The sequence below is a fragment of the Pan paniscus genome, chromosome 19, assembly GCF_029289425.2.
Source record: "Pan paniscus chromosome 19, NHGRI_mPanPan1-v2.0_pri, whole genome shotgun sequence".
NCBI classification, from domain to species: Eukaryota; Metazoa; Chordata; class Mammalia; order Primates; family Hominidae; genus Pan; species Pan paniscus.
The window spans coordinates 52,674,589-52,691,323 of NC_073268.2; the positions used below are offsets into that span (position 1 = coordinate 52,674,589).

The 16,735-nt window shown below is 43.6% G+C and overlaps 1 pseudogene; it reads right to left on the bottom strand.

Annotated features, from left to right (window-relative positions):
- Nucleotides 1-1,364: 1,364 nt before the first annotated feature.
- LOC117976445 (ribosomal protein S6 kinase beta-1-like) overlaps nt 1,365-16,735 on the bottom strand; it is a 100,060-nt pseudogene continuing 84,689 nt past the window's right edge.

Sequence of the window (16,735 nt, forward strand, 5' to 3'; positions counted from 1 at the left end):
AGCCCCTGCACGTGGACAGCATCTGTGACTGGGACCCAGGAGAAGTGCGAACTCCCCCACCTCACCCCTGCCACCATCCAGCCCCACCTAGCCCATCCCCTGCCCCTGCCCAAGCCCATCCCTGCTCCATCCCCAGCTGTCTCCTGCGCCCACTTTTGCCCTACTCCTTCCCTTGACGCAGACCCTCCTCTCTCCAAGTCCTGTCCTGCCTCTTTTCTACCCCAGCACCTCCCACTCTACTCTTGTCCCTGTTCCAGCTGCTGTCCCCATCTGTCTCTGTCCCCAGCCCCTACTCTGCCCTGGCCTTGGACCCCTGCCCCTGAGCCCGCAGCAGCCGCTCCCTTTCTGTGCCCGCAGGTGCAGCTGCTGCGGGGTGAGCGGTATAAGCTGATAGATAACACTGACCCGCACACCTGGGTCGTGCAGGGCCCTGGTGGGGAGAACAAGTGTGCTTCCGCCGCCTGCTTCTACATCCCAGCACCATACCCTGATGCCGTGGCCAGTGCCTCCCGGTAGGTCTGTGTCGGGATACTCAGGGGCAGGCTGTGGGCAGAGCAGGCCGGCCCTGTGCTGTCCAAGCCCATGGCCCGGCAGACCCCTGCTGAAAGGCCGGCCTTCACCTGAAGCTGCGTCTACTGCGGCTGGGGAGGGTGAGAGGCAGAGTAAGGACCTCTTTCTCCGATCACCTCTTCGTTCTAGGCTGGCCTCGGAGCTGCAGGCCCTGAAGCAGAAATGGGCCACAGTCCAGAGCCGCCTGAAGGCCAGCACTGTGGAGTCTGTTCAGCCCAGCCAGCAGGGTACCCAGGGTGGCCCGGGGAGGGGTGGCTGTGGGGCTGGAAGGAGTAGATTCTGACTTCCGACTGGTCTGTGATGGGCAGGGGTTGCCTTGGGTTAGGGACCATCACTCTGGGGATTTCATCTCTGGGGTGGCCCTGCCCATCCCCTCCACCCTACGCCGACAGGACCCTCTGTGGGCACCTGGTGGGGGTACCCATCTGCCAGTCTGGAGATGGGCCCTGGGCCCTCACCAGCACCTCTGCCCCCAGCTGCATCTGGCTTGGCCCTGGCCAACCCACAGGCCCAGAAGCTCCTGACACAGATGACCCGGCTGGATGGAGACCTGGGACAGATAGAGAGGCAGGTGCTGGCCTGGGCGCGGGCCCAGCTGAGCCGCACCACGCCCCTGGAGGACCTGGAGGGCCACATCCACAGCCACGAGGTGGGTGAGCGGCGGAAAGAGGCGGCTGCGATGAGAAGCGGCCCGGCCCTGGTGCTCACACTTGAGGGAGGTGAGGCAAGCGCAGGAACAGTGGCTGGGACGGAGGCGGAGAAGGGTGTAGACAGACCCGGGCTCAGACAAGCTGGTTCCCCTCCTGGCTCCTCTACTGACCAGCTCTGTGATCTTAGACTACATAACTTTCTGGGCCTTGGTTTCCTCATCCCTGAAGCAGATGTAATAATGCCCAGCTCACCTGATCATTCAGGAAGGTTCCAGTAGGGCCCAATGTCAACAACTCCAGGAGGTATTCTGGCGAAGCTCCTGAAATAGCAAGGAAGCCTGGAGAATCTTAGGAAGAAATGTCCCCTGGCTGCAAGGGGGAGCCTTCCTGGGGAGGTTGCAGCATTGTGTAAACTCCTTACCCAAGAACAGCAAGCTCTCTGCCACGTGGACTCAACACTCCCAAAAGTGCTCAAAGTGAAACCCACACCGGGCCACAGTCTGGGTTATCCTTCCAAACTAGTTTCTTTTATTTTCTTGAGACAAAGTCTCTCTGCATCACCCAGGCTGGAGTGCAGTGGCGCTATCTCGGCTCACTGCAACTTCTGCCTCCCAGGTTCAAGTAATTCTCCTGCCTCAATCTCCGGAGTAGCTGGGATTACAGGTGCACACCACCATGCCCAACTAATTTTTGTATTTTTAGTAGAGACGGGGTTTCACCATGTTGGCCAGGCTGATGTCGAACTCCTGACCTCAAGTAATCCACCCATCTTGGCCTCCCTGAGTGCTGGGATTACAGGCGTGAGCCACTGCGCCTGGTCTGTTTCTTGAGATGGGGTCTCACTTTGTCACCCACGCTGGAGTGCAGTGGTGTGCAGTGGTATAATCTCAGCTCACTGCAACCTCCACCTCCCAGGCTTGAGTGATCCTCCCACCTCGGCCTCCCAAGTAGTTGGGACCACAGGTGTAACACTGAGCCCAGCTAATTTTTTTGGTAGAGATGGGGTTTTGCCATGTTGCCCAGCTCATGTGACAGTGAGCTGTAGATGAATGTTTGGAGTCATTGGATGATTACTAGAAAATGAGCCATGGAATGGGATGAGAACATGAGACAGTGTAGAAACTGGGAACATAAATGGCTGCAGGTCTGAGAACGTAACATGACATTACTGGGTAGAGGCAGAACATTCTAGGAGAACACTGAGAATGGGAGTTCAGGGTGTGGGAAATCCAGGGGAGTTCACTCAGGGCTCCAGTAATTGGTTTTGTGTCCTGAAGGGGCAGTCACCCAGCTGAATCAGAGTCAGGCTGACACTGACCCAGATCCCTGTGACCAGGACTCTCAGCAATGACACAGAGGTGACCTGGGGGAGCAGTGGTCTTAGGATGGGAGGAGGAAGAGCCCCCATGTGGAGCACGTGGACACAGGAAGAGGTGCAGGTGCTGGCCTGTGAACCTGGTCTTCACCTGAGGGAGGGGCAAGTGGAGGGCAGGTACCCAGATGATGGTGGACAGTGGCCACTCTTGTAACTCCTTGAACTTCTTTTCCTTTCTTTCCCCTCTGGGATGAGAAGGCCATGACAAGGGTATTTTTTCCCTTGTTTCCCAAGACTGCCTGAATTTCAGATTGATGTTTTGTACATGGGAGTGGCTGTGCCTTGACCTGGTTGCTGTTGAAGGAATATTGGAAAGGTTGTGAAGCCAGAACTGTAGCTTTCTGTGATAGAAACAGCCTGGCCTGTGTCCCTACCCACGTCCCAGCATCCACAGGACAACACTCATCATGAGCTAAGGGGGCAGGTGTGGGCCACAGTGATACACATACTGGGCCACTTAGGCAAACCTGTTGTTTTCCTCTCCTGTCAGGACCACAAAACACCCAGCCACGTGGTTAGCATATGACTAACGCCAGCTGCAGCTCCAGGGACAGGCCATACATTATCCAACCGATCTGAGTGTCCACTCCCAGTCACTATGATGGTGTCAGGGGAGACGATGTGAGTGATCTGGACAAGTTGTCCTGAAGGCCAGGATTCCTGATCAGTAGGTCAGGGACTCCAGGTCTTAATCATTCTGGAGGGTGTGTATCCAAATGTGATTCCCAGGACGGCAGAGGTATTTTGTTCCCATGGGAATTCAGCCAGGGGACAGGAAAGGACATGGAGAAGGGACATCTCAGATTAAGTCTCAGAGGGAGATTCTGCTTTTGCCTTCTAAAAGAAAAAGTTCCTGTGACACCTTTGAATGATGCTAGGAGGCAGTTTTGGTACAGCAGTTTTCACTCTATCACCCAGGCTGGAGTGCAGTGGCACGATCTTGGCTCCTGCAACCTCTGCCTCCTGGGTTCAAGTCATTCTCCTGCCTCAGCCTCCCAAGTAGTTGGTACCACAGGTACATGCCACCACACCCGGCTGATTTTTGTATTTTTAGTAGAGAGGGGGTTTCACCATGTTGGCCAGGCTGGTCTCGAACTCCTGACCTCAGGGTTATAGGTGTGAGCCACCATGCCCCATGAGCTTATTATTAGAGCTTATTTCCCATCCCATAAGATACAACACTACTTGTGTTACATAGTGAGCAGTGTGGGGAAGAAAAGCTTGAGAATTAAGTTAGTGACAAATCCAGTGTACTCAAAAAGAGGGAAAAACACTCTGAAACAATTGCTTTCCCCATATTCTATTCTCCCTACAGGTAGTCCAAAAAGGAATGACAAAAGAAAAAAAAGGATACAAAATGAGATACATGTTCATGTGACATATAAGTACAGTAATAAAATAAGCATATATGATATTTAAGCAAAATAATATGCATTGATGGTCATCTGATATAAATCCATCATTTCTGTTGGCCAACATCTAAAACCTTTACTTTTCTGAAGAGACAAGCTATAAATCTATACAGATATTTCTACAATGAGAATTCACTATTACATATGATCCAATATATTTTGATGTCAAATATTCACAATTAATGTTAAAAAATCCCCTACTTAGCCAGGCGCGGTGGCTCATGCCTGTAATCCCAGCACTTTGGGAGGCCAAGGCGGGTGGATCACGAGGTCAAGAAATCGAGACCATCCTGGCCAACATGGTGAAACCCTGTCTCTACTAAAAATACAAAAATTAACTGGGAGTGGTGGTGCGTGCCTCTAGTGGGCTGAGGCAGGACAATCACTTGAACCCAGGAGGCAGAGTTTGCAGTGAGCTGAGATCGCACCACTGCACTCCAGCCTGACGACAGAGCGAGACTCTGACTCAAAAAAAAAAAAAACCCTACTTATGTTAAGAGTACCAAAAATAGGGCCAGGAATGATGGCTCAGGCCTATAATTTTGGCACTTTGGGAAGCCAAGGTGGGAAGACAGCTTGAGTCCAGGAGTAAAACAGACTCTGTCTCTACAAAAAAATTAAAAATTAGCTGGATGTGGCACACACCTGTAAGTCCAGGTACTCATGAGGCTGAAATGGGTGGATCACTTGAGCCTGGGAGGTCAAAGCTGCAGTGAACTGTGATCGCACCACTGCACCCTACACCCAGCCTGGGCAAGGTGAGACCCTGTCTCAGAAAAAAAAAAAAAAGGTACCAAAAATCTATAGCTGTTTCAGGAATAAAATACATGTAGTTAGTGAGGTTTTTCTCCCCCACTGCTATGACTTAATTTTTGGTTGAGATGCTAAGCCAAACATCATTTTAACTCTGTGGCCCAACCGAAAAAGGGAATCATACTCTCCAAAGAATTGTACATTCCCACTCTAATTGCTAAAATAAAATGTTGGATTATGAAAATCAATTTTGTACATATCAGTAAGTTATAAGAGCATGGCTTATTAAAAAAAAAAAAAGCGGGCGAGGTTCCCTACATGAACTGCAAAGCAAGCAAACTGAATTTTCTTCTCGAAGAGCCCATCCTCATACTTAAAATTTCCCACAACTATATGGAAATTCTTTCACTTACCAGAAAGAGCTGATGGGCACTTTCACTGAGAGTTGAGTCATCTGGGCTGTCGACAGGTGTCTGATGTGTAAACTTGGAATCAAACTGACTTACATCCTCTTCAGATTGCTTTATACAAACAAAATAATTTAGAAAATAATGAATAGTCCATATTACATCAATCAAATGCACTGTAAGCTCTGGGAGCTCTTTTCGCAGGGGTTAACTATAATAAAGTATTAGAATAGTCTTAGCAGGCACAGAATGAAGAAAAAAATGCAGGTGGAAAGTACTGAGTCAAATTACATCTTCAAATCTTAAACATGCATTAAAATAGATTTTAGTATACTGTTATTCCTATTAAAAATGTGAATATATCAACTGGGCATGGTGGCTCATGCCTGTAATCCCAGCACTTTGGGAGGCTGACGCGGGCAGATCATGAGGTCAGGAGTTCGAGACCAGCCTGGTCAATATAGTGAAACCCCCGTCTCTACTAAAAATACAAAATATTAGCCGGGAGTGGTGGTGGGCGCCTGTAATCCTAACTACTTGGGAGGCTAAAGCAGGAGAATTGCTTGAACCCGGGAGGAAGAGGTTGCCGCAAACACAGATTGTGCCACTGCACACCAGCCCAGGTGACAGCGCAAGAGTCTGTCTGAATAAAAAAAAAACAAAAAAACAAAACAAAACAAAAAAGTGAATATATTGAGCTCAAAACGAGTTGGAAAAAATGTGACTATCAATTTCCTCTCTCACAAAGCTTCAGTGTGCTTAGTCCACTGGCTAAATCCCTGTTTAGAGATCATTAGTTCAGCTGGCTACTGCAGGTTTGTAATAAACCTGAAAAACTACTGAAGCAGAGTTAAAACATGAATAATACTGGTAAGATGCTCCAGTTAAAGTTTCTTCCCACAGCTTATTTCATTCCTTTAGAAATCTAAAGGAACAAAAATAATTTTCTATTCTGCATGGGTTATAAGTTATATTCCCTTGTGAAAGTATAGTTATCACTTCAGTTCTAACCATGAGATTGATTTATGTAATTCCTTGTCTCTTTCCCAAAATATCTGGTTAGACTCTTGGGCCAAATCTAGGAAGTAAATAATAATTTAGAATATCTGACTTAATACTAAAAGATGACCACATTGACTTGATAATTCTCTTAGAGCCCAGACTGTGAACTTGCACTCCCTGGAGGAATGGCTGATTCCAAGTGTGGGGAAAATGTAAAAGATAAGCAGAGAACAGCAGTTTCCTTATTTTGCTCTCTCGTCCAACACCAGACAACGTGCTCGTCAAAAGGACTCAGAACCCAATATGAAGACGCACCCAGCATTCAACGAAGGGAAAAAATGAGCATCAATAAAAATAACGGCCAGGTGCGGTGGCTCACGCCTATAATCCCAACACTTTGGGAGGCAGAGGCAGGTGGATTGCTTTTGAGCTCAGGATTTGAAGACCAGCCTGGTGAACATGGCAAAACCCTGTCTCTACCAGAAACACAAAAATTAGCTGGGCGTGGTGGTGTACCTGTGGTCCCAGCTACTCAAGAGGGTGAGGTGGGAGGATTGCTGGAGGCCAGGAAGTCAAGGCTGCAGTGGGCAGAGATTATACCACTGCACTACAGCTTGGGTGACAGAGTAAGACCCTGCCTCAAAACAATAAATGAATAAATAAAAATAAAAATAACTGCAATCAAATGAAACACAAATATGTTAAAACGTGTAAGTTCATAATATACTAAAAAAGAAAAAACACACACACAAAGTTCATTGGTCAATTTTGGAAGATGCTAGGGAACTAATTCATTATTTTGAAAACTAGGAAAGAATCAAACATACATCCTGCCTTTCCTGTATGAACTATACCTTGTGTAACTAACTGTTCAAAGAGTTTCTCTTTATGAAAGAATTCCAGCTAACAAAGAAAGAAGAAATAACAGAATAAAACCATTTCACAAACACCTGATGAAATTATAAAAGTAGGCCAGAGTTTCTCAACCTCAGGGCTACTGACATTTTAGGCCTATTAATACTTTGCTGTAGGGGGCTGTGCTGTGCTGACTCTTACCCCTGAAGGTACCTATAGCATTCCCTCCCCCAAGTTGTGACAATCAGTGTGTCTCCAGACATTGCCAAATTACCCTGGTAGTGAAATGCTGACATAGGCAATGATCAGTGACCACTAACATCACTAAACACACACACACACACAACTACACATTATGCCTCCTGATCAAAGCATATGCAATACCGAGAGTTTAATCTGAATCAAATCAACCACCTAAATTTAACTACCTGTTTTTGGAAATTCAGGGAACAGATGAACATGGGCAATGACACCTATGGGGATAATATCAGCAAAATCAAAATTTGAGAATTCTACAGGACAAATGACCCAGTTTCTTCAATAAATCATTAGGGGAATCTATAAATGAAAAGAGACTTAAGAGACATAGTAATCAAACTATATACAGACCTTGATTAAATCCTTACAAACAGGAGAAAAAAAAAAAAGAATGGAACAACAACAACAAAAAAACTAGGTGGGGCAACACAGGGAGACCTCATCTCTAGAAAAATTCAAAAAATTAGCTGGGTGTGGTGATGCACCCCTGTGGTCCCAGCTATATGGGAGGATCCCTTGAGCCTGGGAGGTTGAGGCTGCCATGAGCCACTATCATGCCACTGCACTCCAGCCTGGGCAACACAGAAAGACCCTATCTCAAAAAAAAAAAAAAAAAAAAAAAAAAAACTGGGGAAACTCAACTTCTTAGGTGTGATGGTGGGATGGCAGTTATGTTTAAACAAGATGACCTAATCATTTTTAAGCTGTGCAGTAGGTGTATGACAGTCATCCTCCTTACAATTGTTTTTTGTTTTTAAAGTGGGTCACATTATGCTCCATGACCAAAAAATAATCACTATCATCCTCCTCCTCCTCCTCCACCTACATCCCAAGGAATGGAAAAAGAAACTGTTTTCTCAGATTCTGAAGTGGGAGAAAGACAATAACTAACACACTAACTCATTTACTTATAAACATATTGTTATGGATTGAATCGTGTGCCTTACCCACCCCCCAAAAAATTTCATATGTTGAAACTCTAACCTCTAGTTCCTCAGAATGTGACCTTATTTGGAAAGGGTTATTGCAGATGTAATGAGTGAAGATGAGGTCCTACGGGAGTAGAGAGGAACCCTAATCCAATATGCCTGGTATCCTTAGAAAAAGGGGAAATTTGGCCACAGATACGCACACAGGTAGAACACCATGTGAACGTGAAGGCAGAGATCCGGGTGATGCACCTACAAGCCAAAGAATGACAACGATTACCAGCAAACCACCAGAAGCCAGGGGAGAGGCATGGAACATACAGTTTCTCACGGTTGTCAAAGAAACCAACTTTTAACAACGTGATCTAGAACTTCTAGTCTCCAAATCTATGAGATAATAAATTTCTGTTGTCTAAGCCACCCGGTTTGTGGTACTTTGTTGCAGCAAGCCTAGCAAACTAATGCACATATATTCTATATTTTGAAGAAAAAATTCCCAAAGAATCATATTTAAAATGGTTAAATTAAGCAAAATAAAACAAACCAAAAAAAGAAAGGTCCCAACTACCCGAAATATTTAATTGTCTTAGGTAACTGACTTAAAAATAGCTAATACAGTCAATTGCCACTGGCTTTAGTTCTTTAAAAGATAGTACAAAAATAAAAGATGCTTGGCTGGGTGCAGAAGCTCACACCTGTAATCCCAGCACTTTGAGAGGCTGAGGTGGGTGGATCACTTGAGCCCAGGAGTTCGAGACCAGCCTGGGCGACATGGTGAAACCGTTTCTACAAAAAAATACAAAAAAATTAGCCAGGCATGGTGACATGTGTCTGTAGTCGCAGCTGTTCAGGAAGCTGAGGTGGGAGAATCACCTGAGCCTGGGGAGGTCAAGGCTGCATTGAACTGTGATCGTGCTACTGCACTCCATCCTGGGTGACAGAGTGAGAGCCCGTCTCAAAATAAAATAAATAAATAATAAAAACAAAGATGCTGAAGAGAGGATAAACCAGAGATCTTTGAACTGCTAATAAAAATAACGTTTCTGTCTGCTCTGAGATTTTTCTTACTCTAAAAAAAATCTCAAGCGATCTTCCTGCCTCAGCCTCGCAAGTAGCTGGGACTTACAGGCACATGCCACCATACCCAGCTGACTTTTAAATGTTTTGTAGAGATGGAGTCTTGTTATGTTGCCCATGCTGGTCTTGAACTCCTGGCTTCAAACAATCCTCCCACCTCAGCCCTTTAAAGTTTTGGGATTACAGGCGTGAGCCACTGCACCCAATTATAAGCTTTCATGTATACTTACCAACAGAGGTTTAAATGGGGGCTCCACCTTTCGAGCCAGAAGTTCTTCCCAGTTAATGTGTCTAAAGAATGGATGAGCCTAGGAAAAAAAAGCAGAAAGAAAAGTTGAGGGGAATAGACTTTGCTGGATTGATAAATTAATCACCTTTTTGAAGTTACAAGTCACAAAATAAGCTAACTTATAAGCAACTACATATAACCCTCAGAAATACATAAAACTAGCATTATCTCCCCCACAAAACACCAAAGATGCCAATACCTACTTGAACATCTCCAGCATCCCCAGGACCAGCTCCCAGATGAGAAGCAGCATTTCTTTTCAGTAGCTTTAAGGAGGATAAAAAAGCCTGGATAAAGAACCTTAGTCAAACTGATTTTTTTCCTTTTTAGACTTTGCTTGTCTACTTTGCCTTGAGAAAATATAGTTTATTGGCCGGGCATGGTGGCTCATGCCTGTAATCCCAGCACTTCAGGAGGCTGAGGCAGGTGGTTCACCTGAGGTTGGGAATTCGAGACCAGCCTGGCCAACATGGTGAAACCCCTTCTCTACTAAAAATACAAAAAGTAGCCTGGCGTGGTGGCGCATGCCTGTAATCCCAGCTACTAGGGAGACTGAGGCAGGAGAATCACTTGAACCTGGGAGGCAGAGGTTGCAGTGAGCCAAGATCATGCCATTGCACTCCAGCCTGGAGGACAAAGCAAGACTCCATCTCAGAAAAAAGAGAAAAGAAAAAAAGATATAGTTTACTAATTACTACTGAATAATTGTTTAAGGGTCTGTAATCCCAGCACTTTGAGAGGCCAAGGCAGGTGGATCACCTGAGGTCAGGTGTTCCAGACCAGCCTGACCAACATGGTGAAACCCTGTCTCTATTAAAAATACAAAAAATAGCGGGGCATGGTGGTGGGCGCCTGTAATCCCAGTTATTCGAGAGGCTGAAGCAGAAGAATCGCTTGAACCTGGGGGACTGAGGCTGCAGTGAGCCAAGATCGCACCACTGCACTCCAGCCTGGGCGACAGTGCGAGACTCTGTCTCAAAAAAAAAAGAATTAAAAAAAAAAGAATATGAAAAGAAAGTCGTTAAACAAATCTGTACTTCGCCTTCAAAAATTGAAGACTTTTTTTGTTCACTATATATTATTCAAAATATACATTAAATTCTATCTAGTTAAATCCTAGTCATTGAATCTTATACTGTCAGTGACCATTTAAGAACCTTACCTTTTTAAGCAGATCTCTGGCTTCTTGTGTGAGGTAGGGAGGCAAATTAGTTTACATTTGAGGATGTTGTCAATTGTTTTCTTTCTATTCTCCCCAGTAAATGGAGGCTAAGAGTAGAAGACAAGTGAAAAATATTAGCAGGGAGTGAAAAGTATTAGTATATAAGAAACAAATTTTAAATAACCATATCCATTTCCTGAATTAGTTATGCATGGAGATCAGAAATGTATGCTGTGAAATGGGCTAACTGCTAAAGACCTTTATTTTGTTTTAGAGACAGGGTCTCTTGTCAAGGCTAGATTCTATGAATAATCCTTAGCCCAAATGATCCTCCCACCTCAGCCTCCTGAGTAGCTTGGGCTACAGGCATGCACCACTGTGCCTGGCAGACGTGCAGTTTTTAAGCAACAGGACAGAGGAAGTAGCAGTGTCCTGGAAGGAAGCCTGTGTTTCCACCATTAACTTGCTGTGTGATAATAAGTGAGCTATGTGATTTTATGCTTCAATTTCTCCATTTATAAAAATAAGAGCATTATCTGTTCAACATCTATTTCACAGGCCTGCCATGACACAGATCATTTCAACGAAAATGTTTCTCAAAGTATGGGATCCCATATAATCATACAGCATTATTAGTGTTAAACTGCTAATAACAAATCTTTGGGCTTTGAAAACTCCATTGGTAACATTTTCAGAAAGCACAGGACAGGTCTCTTGCTACAGTGACTCAGCATAGACCATAATACATGCAGCTTTTAACTGTGCACCTACTGCTCCAGTTGGCATGTCATACATTAATGCTCCCAAACTCCACCAATCCACAGCACAATTGTGGCCACTTCTCATCAAGATTTCAGGGGCCGTACAATGAGGAAAATAATATGCTTAAAAATGCCCCCATTGGCATATCATGTGAATTAGAATTTTAAAAACAATATACAGAGTCAATGAGGGTACAGAAAACAGATACTATTCCTTAAAACAGGTAAAATTAGCTATTACCTCCAAACCAATTATGTTTAACATGCAGCTCACATGTATTCTATTGCTCCACAAAATGTGTGTGTGACTGTTCCGTCATGAATGATTCTTTGCGTAGTCCAAAGTCTGTTAGTTTCACATGACCTGCAATGAAAGATTACAGCATGATTATTCTCAGAATTCTAAGTATGTGCAGTGTTTGAACATGTCATATAACACCTTAATCTATCCTTCCATTTAACTTTTCTTGCCTCAAACTTTTCTTGCAGATGTCAAGAACAAGGTACCATCCATAAAATGGGATGCTAACTGTTTAAGGCTAGGGCAAAGTCACATTTGCCAAAGATACAATCTATCTGGTAAAGAGAAAATAAAGATAGAGAAAAAAGTGAAATAACCGGTTTAAGGCTCTAGCTTTAAGTATACACAGAATCCTCTACCATCCTGAAAAAGAAAAATCCTGGAAAAACTGTTTTATGAAGTCTAGTTTAAGTACACGGACCCTAATAAACATATTCTGTACCTTTTAAACAAAGGTGTGAGATAGTACTTCAAATATATAGCTTTTATCACAGTGAACTGTGAAGAGTTCTTAAAATGGTCTCAGAAAGTCACTATAACAAGGTAGCTCATTCTGCCCAATGCTACCAATTAGGGGAAAGAAAGAAAATTGCTAGATAGTATGAATCAATCATCGCTGATCCAGAAAGTAAAAAACTTACCACCTTATACAAAGATCATTTCAGTTCAACTTTAGCTTTCTTTACTGGACTGTCATAACAAGTGGTTCAACAACCTCAGGGGCTCTAGTATTTGAGGTTCATTTCACAGAAAAGGCACAATGACCTATTGATTCAAATGTAAACATATACTACACTCTGATACAGAAGTATGGCCTTTATTTTCACAGAACCATCTGATACACTCAACCTTATAAATGAAAGGAGAAGTCAACTATTCTATCACTCCCCTATTCTATCCTGTGACTTAGAATTCAGATCAGAACCAGGTTTTGGGGAGTGAGGAGGTGTTGATGAGAGGAAGGAAGAGACGCTGATTCCCATGATCTATTCAGTTAAGTATATCATTTCTCCTTAAAAAAAAAAAAAGGTGGGTGGAGGAGTATAATCTGGAATGTTTATATGAGCCTCAGTTGTTCATACATCATTCTCTAAGAGTTTGAAACAATTAACTACCTCATGGATTATTCTGTAGACATCTAAGGATTAGCAGCTGCTACCACCTTCTAGATACCCTGGGTCATCTGGTTGCTCCTTTGGGGTATGAGTGAATTGCCAAGTCTACCCACAGCCCAGATTAGCATAAATTGAGCTGTCTGTAGCAGCATGCAGTTGTAGTCAAGGCTCACGGTGTTATATCTATAGTTGTATAGATTATCGGTCTCTCTGATGTTTATGTTTGTTGTTGCAAACAAACAGCAAGAATAAACTGATTCTGGCAGTGGGGGAGGTGGGTTATGCCTGTAATCCCAGCAATTTGGGAAGCCGAGGCAGGCAGATCAATTGAGCTCAGGAGTTTGAGACCACCCTGGGCAACATGATGAAACCCCATTTCTACAAAAAATACCAAAAATTAGCCAGGCGTGGTGGTGTGCCACAGTGGCCCCAGCTACTTGAGGGGCTGGGGTGGGAGGATCACTTGAGCCTGGGAGGCGGAGGTTGCAGTGAGCTGTAATCATGCCACTGTATCCCAGCCTGGGTGACAGAGTGAGATCCCCATCTCAAAAAAAAAAAAAAAAAAGAGTAACCTGATGCCTATTAAACATCATATTCCCAAAGTTTTATCAAATACTTTGGTTCAATTTCAATCCTTTTTCCAGCATTAATAAAACCTACTGTAAGAAGCATAGCTTCTAATATTTACATATTTTCTTTTTCTTTTCTCTTTTTTTTGAGATGGAGTGCCCATGCTGGAGTGCAATGTCACTCTGTTGCCTTTGTTGCCCAGGCTGGAGTGCAATGTCACGATACTGACTCACTGCAACTTTCGCCTACTGGGTTCAGGCGATTCTCCCACCTCAGCCTCCTGAGTAGCTGGGATTACAGGCATCCACCACCATGCCCGGCAATTTTTTTTTTTTTGTAGAGATGGGGTTTCACCATGTTGGCCAGGTGTCTTGAACTCCTGACCTCAGGTGATCTGCCCGCCTCAGCCTCCCAAAGTGCTGGGATTACAGGTGTGAGCCACCGCACCCAGCCAATAATTACATATTTTCATTACTAAAACTCAACTTATATAATTAAGATTCACTTTTCAATTTAAGTAATAAGCCAAAATTAATGTTTAGACTGGCTTTTATAGTCTAAAACATTACACAACATTTTATGTAAGGATTCCAAAAACATGAAAAACTATAGAGTAAGGATTAAACTAAAAAAGGCAATTGAGCAACTATTATCCTCAACTTCTTTTACTCTCACCAAGTGTAATTACCTAAAGACTTAAAACATCAGCAAGTACTATGATGCCATAAATTCTGAGGGAGGAAATATACAAAATAGAGAGATGACTATGGGGCTTTGAAAATGGCCATGACCTGTGTGGGAGGATTTTAAGATGATTATTTACTATAGAATTGTTTACGGTATGTCTCCACCTTGGTGATTAAGCATGATATTCTCCAGCTTCAAGTCTCTGTAGATGATCCCCTTTTGATGTAAATGCCCCAAAGCCATGGAGATTTCTGCCAAGTAAAAGCTGGAAACAAAAGTGATTTAATAAAATTAAAAAGAGTGTAATCTATCCAAAACAGTTTATGTATGGAACAAAATTCCTTGAAAGAAACAGATATGCACCAAAGACCAAATTAGTGGGGTACAGGGATGTATGGGAAGAAGAGATGGCACAGGATGCTGCCAAAAGGCATGGGGACATTTATGTTTCACTCATTTTAGTGAAACTATAAAGTGCTTTATTTTGCCATTAGAACATACTGCTAAAATTGCAAAGATGTCCAGAATATGCTAAACTGCCATTGGTCATGTTTTGTTCTGTCTGTAGGAATTAAGCTAATAGTCATTCATTTCAAAACAAATTTCTCCCATCCACACTCAACTTTAAAATCCCATAGGAAATAGGAACGTTGTTATTCTACAGATCAAATCTTGATTTCAAAAGGTATCTTATAACCTGACCCTTAGAAGCCCACTCATCCCTTACTTAATACAGCTACATATTTATAGACAGCTAAGGCCCACAGTATCTGCCCTCCCTCCAGCCAGCCAGCCCACAACGATAAACTGTGTGACACCCAAATTTATCTACCTCAAAAGAATAAAGGGCTGAATCAACCCTGTCTGGATGTGAAAAGCCCAAGGCACCGCAATACTGGCTGCTTAACAATGTTGCAATCCTGCAGATTATTCCAGGATGGAGAGGATGTGTCCTAGAGGAAGGACTGAGGCAGTTTCACAGCCAGCACGACCATAAACACAGCCTCCAACACCGCTCAGTGAGCCTCCTCCACAAAAGGGCACTTCATCCCTAAGGCTCTTAAATGCAGCTTCCGTGTTAGAAAAGGCCTGAAATTAAACAATGGAATGCAGTTTTGGTAATTAAGGTAGAAAAAACATTTAAGTGTTGTTTTCTATTAAATTAATGTGTAGGATAAACTGATTTATTGTGATCCAATATTGTTGCTTCACAAAATGATGTGCATATTTTTCATTTGAAGCAGATGACATGTTTAGAAATAGGAGGGTAAATCCCATCCTGACTATATAATCAGACCACAGATGATATGCCAGGCTTATCAGCTCCCTAAGACTGCACCTTGAGAAACAGAAAGCCTAAAAAAAAAAAGGAGATGATTTCTGATAATTTCCATTGTTCCACACATAAAGGTTCACTGGAAAACCACACTCACCCACAGTCAAGGTAGGCAGCTCACCAATTCAAGGAAAGAAAGCAGCAATGAGAATGGTTCTGTTAGGAACAACTGGTGTGAAGAGCGCTCCACTCAAGCCTAAGGGCAAAGAAGTGATGTGACCTCCATAGCCGCCCAGTCCCAAAACTGCTTCTCGCCCGTGAAATCCTGAGTGAGTGACTGGCTCCAGATCAATTTACTGAATCATGTGGCTGCCCATAGTGGGAATGGGGCTTTGCTTGTAATTACCTGAATCTTTGCAACCACAAAAAGTTCACTTACCATGCAGTGTCTTCCATAAATATTCCCTCTCTTTCTAACTGCATAAATAGTTCTCCTCCTGTAAAGAAAAAGAAAAAACATTAGAAATAAAACAATATGGCCAGGCGCGGTGGCTCACGCCTGTAATCCCAACACTTTGGGAGGCCGAGGCGGGCGGATCACCAGGTCAGGAGATCAAGACCATCCTGGCTAACACGGTGAAACTCCCGTCTCTACTAAAAAAAAAAAAAGATTAGCCGGGCGTGGTGGCGGGCGCCTGTAGTCCCAGCTACTCGGGAGGCTGAGGCAGGAGAATGGCGTGAACCCGGGAGGCAGAGCTTGCAGTGAGCCGAGATGGCGCCACTGCACTCCAGCCTGGGCGACAGAGCGAGACTCCGTCTCAAAAAAAAAAGGAAAAAAAAAAAAAAAAGAAAGAAAACAGTATTTATTCCCAACCCACTTCTAATGAGAGAGTTTGTGCTTTCCTTCTAACCATAATTAAAAGACATCAGCCCCTTAAACATGAAAAACAGATCCTAAAAATTATAGGTTTTAAAACTAAGTCCTCAGGATTCTATTTTTAGTAGCATTCTTATTCTTCTGTGACACACATATGTTTAAAAACTAGAACTGCCTTGGAATTCCAGGTTTTATATCTAGAAACTTTGAAATATTTGTAGATTCCAGACCTGAGGTTAAAAAAAAAATCTTGATTAAAAACTCTTTAACATTTTACCCATAAGTAGAAAAATGATAGTCTACAATTAAATCACCCTCACTAATTTTAGTGAATGCTCATATTTCGTGTTTTCAGAACCCTTAAATAAACAGTATGAACCTGGCAGTGGCCTAGTAAAAAACATGGCAC